This window comes from Octopus sinensis, linkage group LG8 (assembly GCF_006345805.1).
Source record: "Octopus sinensis linkage group LG8, ASM634580v1, whole genome shotgun sequence".
Classification (NCBI taxonomy): Eukaryota; Metazoa; Mollusca; class Cephalopoda; order Octopoda; family Octopodidae; genus Octopus; species Octopus sinensis.
This window is the reverse complement of record NC_043004.1, coordinates 11,200,192-11,212,691: the sequence shown is the minus strand read 5'-3', so window position 1 is coordinate 11,212,691 and position 12,500 is coordinate 11,200,192.

Here is a 12,500-nt window from a genome sequence, read left to right as displayed (position 1 = left end):
AAGTGATGCGAAGTGTAATATATTTCTAATGTTAAGGCGGCGATGTGGCAGAATCGTTAGCACGCAGGGCGAAATGCTTAGCGGCATTTCGTTTATCTTCACTTTCAGAGATGAAATTCTGTCAAGGTCCACTTTGCACTTCATCATTTCCTGGTCGATAAAGAAAGTACCAGTTGAGCATTGGGGTTGATGTAATCGACATTACTCCCTCCAAAGAAATTTCTAGCTTTGTGACAAAATTTAAGATTAATATTTTTATTCAGTTCTATATTTAAGAGATGAGGAATTATGTACATTATTTACATTATTTTCATTATTTTACATTCGACCGATATTTGTCCTCATTTTGTTTGTTGATGAAGGCAAATATACGTCGAATGTAAATAATGTAAATAATGTAATATTTGTATTGTATTCTATCGTGTTTATTTCTCTGGGTTCGTGTGCAAGGTATAGTGAATCGAAATGCAGTATATATGTGATATTAAGGCAGCAAGCTGGCAGAATCGTTAGCACGCCGGGCGAGATGCTTAGCGGCATTACCTCCGTTCTCACGTTCAGAGATCAAATTCTGCCGAGGCCCACCTTACCTTTCTTCCTTTCGAAGTCGATAAAATAAATACCAATTGAACGCTGGAGTCAATCCTCTTACCCACGCTCCTGAAAATTGCAAGACTTGTGCCAAATTTGAAATCAGTATATTCCTGATGCTTGAAACCTTTGGTACATCGTACACAAATGTAAATTTTTAGTTTCCTTTGGCCAAATTCGGGCTCTTGAGTACATTTGTGCCCGATATGTTCACGTATATACATAAAAACAAGCATATACATACACATATCGGTGTATGGGGCTTGTGCTCGTGTGCGTATAAGTAAGCTTGTTTACAATACGAATTTTATTATGATAATGTCGAATATTTACAAAACATTGGCGCCTTCATCTCAATCAATAGTGTATCTGAAGAAATCACACTATTCCTCCTGTAGGCAAGTATGATTGTATGACTGTATGTAAGTATGTATGTATGTATGTATGTATGTATGTATGTATGTATGTATGTATGTATGTATATATATATATATTGATAAAAATGGTAAGACAACAAAAGAAGGAAAGAGACCGCGATATTATATAAATAGAGGAATTTATCTGTAAATGTAATATGTTACAATTTTCGGTATAAACGTTTTATACCGAATAATTGTCACATATATATATAATATATATATATATATATATATATATATAATGTTATAATATAATATACATATATAGAAATGCCCCAGAAATGGAAGGACAAACACAAGAAGAGAAAACAAACGCGAGGACGTGGTGCATGCAAAGTATTAGGAAACGCTCAGGGAAGGAAATATATATTGATTGATTGATTGATTGATTCTAGTTTCAGCTTATGAGCTGTGGCCATGCTGGGGCACCGCCATTTGGTGTTGCTACTTGGTTTCACTTCACGAAAGCTTTCTAGCAACTGCCATTTGGTGCATGAGAGAGTTCGATGCAGCTGCCCTCATCTGCCCCTCCTGCCGTGAAGTTGGTTCATCTGGGACACCTGACAGGAAGAGATCCAGCTTCATTTTAAAGACATCTGCATCCACCCCATGCAGGTCTCTCAGGTTCTTCAGGAGGATATTGAAGAGCTGTGGGCCTCGGAAGCCCAGGCTATCACAGAATCTTGTCCTACATCTTGATGGCAAGTTTGGAGTCCTAGGCACCATGCAGTGGCGCCCAGTTCTGGCATTTGCGTAACTCTCGATGCCAAAGTTCAGGACACTTCCCTCCAGGATCTTCCAGATGTATATTATGGCATATCTTTCCCGCCTACGCTCCAGGGAATATAGTTTTAATCTCTTGAGTCTTCCCAGTAGCTTACATTCTGCATAGAGGCTATCTTCTTCGTGTAGCTACGTTGGATCGCCTCGAGCTCTGTGATCAACTTGACACTGGATGGTGACCATAACTGAGAGCAGTAGTCAAAGTGGCTTAGGACAAGTGTCCTCCAGAGGACCATCATGGTTTCTTGTTCTCTTGTTCTAAAGGTTCTGAGGATCCATCCGGCCAGTCGTCTACATTTCATTGCCAATTTAGCAACATGTACACGAAAGGTCGCGTCATCACTCATGTAAATACCTAGGTCACGCACTGATTGTGCCTCTGGGATTGCTATTCCTCCGGGTCCAGTGTATTCATTGGGTATTGCATTTAGTTTTATAATGTGTGTGTGTATGTATGTATATATATATATATATATACGTGTGTGTGTGTGTGTGTGTGTGTGTGTGTGTGTGTGCATACATATACACACACATACATATATACTACGTATCTATTTAAAGTAACGCATATATTATGAGTGTGTGTTTATTTTAAGATTTCTAGCCAAAATAAAATGAACTGGTTTCTAACCTAGATCCAAGGCGCCTTCATTGGAATTTCAATATCAACAGGATATCCTTATGTATACAAATTTTTATGTTTTGTTTTATGTATGTATTTTCAAGCATATTGTTTCATATCTAGACATGCTCATAGTACTATGTACGTATATACATATATATATATATATATATATATATATATATATATATATTATATATGTGTGTGTGTGTGTGTGTGTGTGTGTGTGTGTGTGTGTGTTTGTGTGTGTGTGTATGTATGTATGTATGTATGTATCTATGTATGTATGTATGCATGTATGTATGTATGTATGTATGCATGTATGGATGTTTGTATGTATTTCTGCATGTTTGTATGTATGTATATATTTATGTATATTTTAATTTAAATTGTTTCAAACGCTGGTACAAGGTCTGATATACGGTTGGAGGGATTACTTGATTGTAATAATCCCACTACTTAACGGGTGCGTTGTTCTATCGATCCAGAGACGAAGTAAACGACGTCGGCGAGATTAGAACCCAGAAAGCAAAAAGCCAGAAAAAATTCCTGATTGAAGTTCTAGAATAAAATTCTAAAAATCGATTTAAAATTTTGTTTCTTCCACACAAACTTCAAAACAACTAAAAAAGAGATATCATTTATATGACACAGTCGTAACATGTTTCCTGTCTTGTAAGTGTATCGGCAAATAATAAAATTTATTTTGTTAATTCAGTTGTACATCCTATGTCTTACAAGAGGATCTCTTGCTTCGTTAACGGAAAGAATTTAATTGAATCAAATAGAAAATATTATTTACTTTTCTCATATCACAGCAATCACTAAAGGCTGTAGAATTTTTTCTAACATTGAGAAGTTTAGCATCAGAACGAAACATAAATAAAAGGTAAAAATGACGTGATGCTAATGAAAATCAAATTTGTGCTCTTTTTTGCAGTGTGTGCCGTAGAGAAAATTCGTTCCTTGTATATATATATGTATATATATATATAAGGCAGACTTGTTTGCGTAAGTATCGGAACTCTGTATTGGAGCTCCGTATAAACACACACAAACACACACTTAGACATGCGCGTATACATACATTATACGTATTCATACGTGTGGGTATATATATAAAGAAACTTAAAGAATTTTAATTATCAACACCTCCTAATTAGAACCACAATTTTTCTTTTGTGTATTGCGTTTACACAAAAGCAACAATGCAACAAAACTGAAAAGCACGTTTTACATCAATAACATAAAGATATATAATTGTAGTCAAACCGAAGTACTTAAAACTAAAAACACAAGGTACGTATTGCTTTGAACTTTTGGCACAAGGCCAGAATCTCGGGTTGAGGGTAGATCAATTATATCAATCCCAGTCCTCAATTGGTTCTTATTTTATCGACCCAGAAATGATGAAAGGCAAGGTCAACTCTGGTGGAATTTGAACTCAAGGTGTAAAGACAGAGGATATAGTGTTATATATATATTGCCCGTCGTGCTAACGTTTCTGCCAGATCGCTATTTTCCACATCCTACGTATTGAAGAAAATATAATGAAAAAATGTATCCCTTTTCAAGCCTATCCAGGCTCATGGGCCCGGTTTACCGGTTTCTATGACGTATGTGCTCCCCTCAGCTGGACGGGACGCCAGTCCATCGCAGCGTTACTCAAGAAACAGCAAGAGAGAGTGAGAGAAAGTTGTGGTGAAACAGTACAACAGGGGTCGCCACCCCACCCTGCCGGAGCCTCGTGGAGCTTTTAGGTATGGGAATCGAAACCGGGAACTTCTGACCGCGAGTCCGCTGCCCTAACCACTGGGCCATTGCGCATCCGAAGAAAATATACAACATAGAATATATTTCCTGGGTGACATTCAAGCTTCTAGCATTCATACATTCATAAAATATATGAATAAGGTATGACTCCTCAGTCGTACAAGTGTAAACTTCTCATGGATATTTTTCGAGTGAAGTGCACACATTGGTGTATAAGCCAATGCCGTACGGAAACATACGAATTATGAAGGTCGCAAATATCTTCGATTTGATTTGTAATGTATATCCAAGTGTAATTAAAATTAATGTTGCAAGTCGGAATTCAGTGGTACGAGACCTAAAATGCAGGGTAAAGCCATAACAATCTTCGGCATACGTCTAAATATCTCACCTGCCGCAATCAACGTATGAGAACAGCTGTGCTAATGACTCCTGCTGCACCAGAAACATGGTCCGAAGCCGTTTTTTCCGTGATGGTACATGAATTCTGGAGGATTTTTAATCCTTGAAATTATATCTCCGTCTCATTTGGAATTGGTCGCCAGATATTTCTTTACTCTTTCACAGAGGGGCAAATGATAGCAAGAAACTACTCGTATTATTGAAATGTATGTGTGTGTGTTTGTATGTATGTGCGTGTGTGTATACGTGTTTGTATGTGTAAATATATATATATATATATATATAATATATATATATATATATATATATATATATATACATATGAATAAGAGGGATCAAGCTGAGCTGGTGTAGAGGCAATTATGCGAATAAACAAATTAACCACATTAAATATATTAGTTATACTAGTTTGGGTACATGCAAAACGAAGAATCTCTGAATCTCATCTGCGTACTATATACATATGCATATGCGTGTTGTGTGTGTGTGCGTGTGTGTGTGTGCGCGCGTGTGTGCATATATTTATATATATATATATATATATATATATATATCACCTGATATATGCCTAAAATAAGGTGACCCTAACACGTATCCCTAGTTCCATTTTTAACTGTGATGTTGGAACCTAACGGTTGACCAACTGTAGCACTTAACTAACGTACCTATTCGTTTAGATCATAACTGAACCGACGGCCAAGCCTGATCTTTCTTTTTTGGTCTGGTCGTTGTCCGTGCAACTTCGATATTCCTCCTTGTGCAATCTTGTAACCCTACCGTAAGTCTTTATTACCACACCAGCTTAATTTAATACTCGAAAGACACCTGTTGTTATGTCCTATTGTTATTTTTATTGTTTTTGTGTAACATTGTCCGTATTTTGCTGTCCTTGTTTTTGTATACTTTCACTGTTTTCTTTCAAGAAATTTAACGTGATGGTGCCACATGGAAGGGCACATGCGCTGGTTCTACATATGAAATACCTGTGCGGGTGCTACACATAATGCTCTTAGCTTAGTTTTTCCTTGAGGCTGGCCAGATTGGCGCAATCTCGAGTATAATCAGCCGAAATTGCGATGATAATTTGGTACTCGACTGAGGAAAGAAAACTTCAAATGGTAACTTTGTATCGTCTATCTGGATGTCTCATTTTTGTACCACCTAGCTGTCCGGATGTCTTGCGTTCTTGTCCCATTTTGCATTATATATATTTATAAGCATACATTGATTGTGACAGATGAGATATTTAGACATGTATCGGCGAAGGAACAAAATCCTTTGCACCAATAACCAGAGGCGTAAAGACAAATAAGGGGTGGGTAAAACATTGATTGTAATAATACAGAACGTTATAAATTATTTTAGTTGCAGTTTTACTGATTAACATGCAATGCAGGAAATGAAGAACAACAAAAAGACTTAAATAAGCATATCGATAAAAATTAAAGTTGTTTTGTTGCGTCATTTGTTGCCTTTTTGATATGGGGGAAATTAATTTTTAATTGAGGTTAGCCAAAGAAATATTTTTTCAGAACTCCAACAAGATGACGATTTGGTAGAGGTGTGTGAGCGTTACATAATAAACCTTCCGATGTGTTTTTCGCTTTGAGTTCAAATCCTGCTCTTTTCAGCTTTACCTTTGATACTTTTCGAATCAGGTAACATGTACCAAACAGATCGTTAGAGTGTTAAATAAATCGTTGCGTCGCATTTGCTCCTGTCTGTTGCACATTGGCCACAAAGTATTGGGCAGCAACTGTGACACTTTAGATCTATATTAAAGTGATGAGGTTTCCGTTGGAGAAATCGTTGGCGTAAAGAGGAGATTTTCTAAGCATACATAAATTCAGTTTTCCACAAAATGCCTTATCAAGACCTGCGTATTCCAATGCGATACATACTCAACTGTGAGCAATGAAGTTATCCTACTTAATCTACAAACAGAAATCAATTCCGAACGTTTGCACAAATCTGATAAAATCCTGTGTAAATTTTTCTGAGGTGTTAGTCACAGCCATCATTACTCGATATTTAAATGAGTTTTGATATGTCGCAATACATACAAACCAACGTTATATTCCTCGCCGAGTTATTTTTTAAAAAACCTTATGAATTTTGTCAAGCTCCTATACAAATAACTTTCCGGGCAATAAATTTTGTAAATGCAGATTAAATCATGCTCCGAATTTATTTACTGTGAACCCAATATAATCTTCGGATATTGAATTTTCAGTTGAAAATCCTTTTGATATGTATAGTATCGATTTCATACGACAAATTATTCCATGGAGAATTATTTCATGAAAATCCTTTTCCTATGTACATTATCATTTTCACACAACAAATTTATTTATGGAATATATAAGGGATTAAATCTCTTTCATGAACTCGAGCATTAGATATAGAATATTATGTAATCTTTTTCTATGGTGAATGTTGTTATTTTAGCTGAAATTTTACGCGTACTGCAGCAGCTATATTTAACATTATTTCCATTTAAAAAGTTGTAATACATATTGTTCTTCACAAAATCTTTTGTTGGCAAATGGAATATTTTCATAGCATTACGTTCACTTACATTGAGAGTTAATGACGTTGTGAAAAATTATAACTTCTACTGATCACGTTGTAAGTTATTTATTGATTGATTTATTCATTCTTGTTGCTGAATAAATCGACATCTCTTGGCCACGTGAGAGCACTTTTCTAACGACTGACAAAGGAGGCAATCTCCCGCCCTCGGGTAAGCGACAGTGAGTCATATCAGCGCTAAATTCAGGGATTAGCCTTCATCAGTGACCCATCATTCTGTCACCGGAGAGAAGGAGTTTGTCTCCCTTGTCAGTAGTTAGAAAAGTGCTTTTACGTGATTAAGAGTTGTTTTGACTCTTATTTCTAGCAACGCTGGTGCTCAGTAGCATCCTCCGTCACTTTAGCGACGACTGTACTTGTTGCCTTTCGGTTGTTAATTGCGAAAAGCCACCTTCATAATTTTTATCAGGTCATCCCATAAGTTCTGTCCGAATTTTGAATAAAGAAAACAATTGATCATATGTTATATTTAATTGACATTTAATCATCAATGTACTTTACTTGATTATCTATGACTTCCTTCCATCTATTCACAAGCTTTTTAATCCCATCAATGTAAAACTCTTTTGGTTTCACTGAAATGTCAGTTTCTACCTCCTCCTGGCCTGTGAAAGTTATAATTCTGTAAATTACGGAACAAACGGTAGTCTGAAGGAGCAACGTCGGGAGAAAAAGGTGAATGAGGATTTTTTTCCCAACCAAACTCTTCGATCATCTGCGATGTGATCTTTGTAGTGTGGGGTCGCGAATTGTCCTGATGAAACATCACTCCTTTTCGATTCACTAAAGCGGGTATTTTTTTCTCTAAAGCTTGGTTCAAACGCTCTAATTGCTGACAGTAGACTTGAGCAATGATTGTTGTATTAGTTGGTAATAATTCAAAGTGAATTATTCCTTTGCAATCTCACCAGATATAGAGAAGAACCTTTTTTTCTATGAAGTTCCCTACTCGGTTGTGGTTGAGCTTTTTCCCTTTTATCAAGCCACTGTTTACTACGTTTAACATTTCGATAGAAGATCCATTTTTCGTCACCAGTCACAAGTCTATCCAAAAAGGGTGAAATGTGTTCGCAAAAATGGAGATAAGAGCAGATGTCAACTCGGGATTTGCGGTTGCTTTCAGACAATTCATGAGGCGCCCATTTTCCAAGTTTTGGAACCTTTCCAAGTTGTTGAAGATGACGATGAACAGTTATGTGGTTTGAACTAATCTTTATTGCCAATTCTTCAAATGATAATTCAGGATTTTCTTCAAGGAGCTTATCATCAAACTCAATTGGACATCCTGTTCGATCTTCATATTCAAGGTTGAAAATCTCCACTTCTGAATTTTGCAAACTGTCTTCTGCAAATTCTTTCATTGAAGCATTCTTTCCCATAAACTGAGTATATGTTTCGAGTCGCTTCGGCTACAGAGTTCCCTTTTTGTACTCATAAAGCATTATGTGCCTCAAATGCTGTTTGGATACTTCCATGTTAGAAAGGGTTTTAATCAAAGCAATTTTAATTCTATTATTCTGTAAAATAATATTTAATTCGTTTAAAAGTACACGAATGTATAAAAATAATTTTTAATTCCATTAGACATTCTAAAATATTATCAAATTTCATTCAATTTTTCAAAAGGTAAAATCGGACAGAACGTATGGGTAGCCTGATAATTTTCACTTCACCACCTTCGAAATCATTCATTATTTCCTATGGTTTTATCTAAAAGGCTGACGGCGTGAGTTACATTCTTATTTCTTTACTACCCAGAAGGGGCTAAACACAGAGGGGACAAACAAGGACAGACAAAGGGACTATGTCGATTACATCGAACCCAGTGCATAACTGGTACTTAACTTGTCGACTCCGAAAGGATGAAAGGCAAGGTCAACCTCGGCAGAAATTGAACTCAGAACGTAACGCCAGACGAAATACGGCTACGCATTTCGCCCGGCGTGCTAACGTTTCTGCCAGCTCGGTGGCACTCGGTGCTAACGTTTCTGCCAGCTCGGTGGCAACACTCGGTGTGTGTGTGTGCGCGCGCTGTTTCGTTTTTGTAGGATGAACACAAATGTAATCCATCCAGGAAGAAATGAGAAGATTTGATAACCATATGGTTCGTATGTGAACTACCATCAACTATATGCTCTGATAGTACAGGAATCGGACGTGCTCATGTAGTGTATCGTCTTGTATTCTGAAATTGCCCAGGCTTAAAAGTCGTTGGAATGCCATATCGATTGCTGGATTGTACACAGCATGCTAAACAGGATCGGCTGATTACTGTACAGAGGATGAAATTTACAGAAGCTAACATATATATCCTGTATGTATTAAATGATATATGCATATGTTCACGATTGCATATATGCATCTATATATACCTACACTCACATACATATACACGTTTGTGACTGTCTGTGTGCGACCGTATGCATATGCATAAAAGCATGTTTTATTATTTAAGCACATATATAGTACTGCTCTCATTATATTCCAGTGACTATATGCGTGCTTATGGGAGGAATAGAAAAATCGAAATATAATTGGATTTAGTATTTATTAATGATTATTTATGAAGTTGTTATGACTGCATGTACAACAATAAACGCATTAGTGTTGCCGAAATATACATGTTTCTGAATGAATATGTAAACAGTCTTCGTACGTCTGACTGACTAAATACAAATGTAAAGCGGATTCTGTGTAATAAGTTGATTCCAAATGTGTGAACAATTATTGTTTATATACTTTTCAATGTCTATTTGCTTTGGGCATTCATAAGACAATTTTGTTTATGAATGTGTATTTACATTAAGTATGTCTGATGAATATTTTATCTACGTCTATACGTTTGTTTGTATGTGAGAATGATGCGCAAACGCGTGTCTGCTAGCAAGTACATTTTATAATTATGTATATATATATATATATATATATATATAATCACAAAATTATATATATAATATTTTATCATCTATATATTAATATATATATTCATATATATATCAATATATATTAATATGTATTTATTTATAAATACAATATATATACGTATGTGTATATATAAATATACATATATATATATATAATGAAGGGTGAAATTAATTAATTTGGAATAATTATCAATTACACCAAGTAGTCTTCGGCATGTAAAAGCCTCATATATATATGTATGCATACACTCACATGTATATGTACATATATATTCATATGCATACATATATACATATATATGTGGTGTGTAAACGTAAATATTTGTATGTGTGTCTGTATATATATATATATTATATATATATTCACGTAGAAACATATGCAAGTTTCCACTTATAGTTATAAATTTCTTACTAAAAGCACTCTAATTAGAATAAAATAATAAAAAGGCAACATCCGACCAGACGACAAGAAAATCTAATTAGAGCAGCATATAGTGTACTTAATTCTGTCTTTCTTCTGATAAAAGCAGAAAATGGATTTCAGGAAAACACGTTCTACACATATATATATATATATATATATATATATATATATATATATAATATATATATATATATATATATAATATAATATTAATTGCAATGAACATGCGTTCTAGAAAACCTTAAGGGCCTTCTATATGTAATATTTTTTATATCCTTTATTATCTTTTCAGAAATTCCAAGAAACCGATTTTAGTTGTTGTGCTCATAAGTGCAGATTATGAATATGTACATTCATGAACTTATTTTGATATATAAACTTCCGTCTTTCTGCGCATTCACACACAGAGAGCCGTACATGTATTATAAGATGCATTGTTCTATATATGTATGTCTCTATCTATATATAAATATGTACACACACACACACACACACACATACACACACACACACACACACACACACACACACACACACACACACACACACATACACAGCTAATACGCTAAACGACAGATTTAGCTTCGCAAACTCTCAACCGCTATTAGCGGAAGCTAACGCTAAGCCACCACCGCTAACATTTATCATATGAATTTAGTATCTGGTTGGTCTTTTGATACTAAAATCCCTAAAAAAAGACCTAGGGAGCTGTAATTTTCATGCTGTAGCTTAGACACAGCGCCTACCACAAAGGTATAGCATGCCAAGATCAGATGATGATGAAGGTGTGAGCAAATAACTAAATGAAATTAAACATTAGTTTTTCAGTCAACATACACTTTATTTACTGTACAAAAAGTATTAAACGAATCACAAAGGTATAGTATATCATAGATATTATGCCAAGATCATAATGAGGATCAGGGTGTATCACTCTGGCTGAGACATCTTTATCACCTCAACGTGATACTGGTTAACCTTTATAAACATCAGCCTCTCAAAGTTACCATCTGACAGGGTGAGTCACTTGGCCCTTAAAATATCTTTACTCATAGAGAATGGGCGCTCAACTATAGCTCTGGGCGGGATAGCGGTGTCATACTTGAAGAACATGTCGATCAAGACCTCCTCACCCCAAAAGGCGACTTCAATCGGGACCTCCTTCAAGACGGCCTCCAACCAGGTTTTCACTAAGTTCTGTGCCTTGGGTTTCAGTGACCTGTGGATCCTACTCTCCAGAAACCGAGTGATGTTGCTGAAGAAATCATCTTCCTCATCTTCATTGCTATTAGTGCTGCTGCCCTCTTCATTGATTTCCATTAGGGTTGTATCTACGACGGTCTCCATGGCGTTCGTTACACTGCTAACCTGGCTGTTATTATACTGCTCCAGCCAGAAGAGGCGAAACTCTAGGTAGAAGGCAACGGCCAACTGGTATACCAGGTCTTCTAGGAGGAGCCTAAGCCTTTTCATGATGCTTGCTAGTATCGTGTCTATCAGAGGACTGCAGTACAGAAGATGTTTGAATTTAGCCTCCGTCAGCGTCATGACGGTAGACGATACGGTTAGCAGAAGGCTCCCGAGATAGACCTGGATTTTATGCAAGGCCTTGGCAACACTACACATCACCCAAGAAAATAATTCACCATCACTAAAAGTAACAAGGCTGCAGTGAGAACAAGCATTGCTAGAAGCAGGAGTCGTAGACTCCTTAGCCACAAATGCACATGGTTTCTTCCCGATTGTGAGCGAAGTGCATTAGATAAGCACGCTAATTTTGTATAGGAAATTAAAACTCATCAGTAATGCTCAATCCCTCACAACTGGCAGAGGCTAACTCACTCTATCAATATTATGGAGAATAACCGTTAGAATCAGTGACTGATTTCACAAAATGGCATTGTGAAAACCTCGGCGGAATTTGAACTCAGAACGAAATGCCACTAAGCACCTAAGCTTTATTGCTCGGA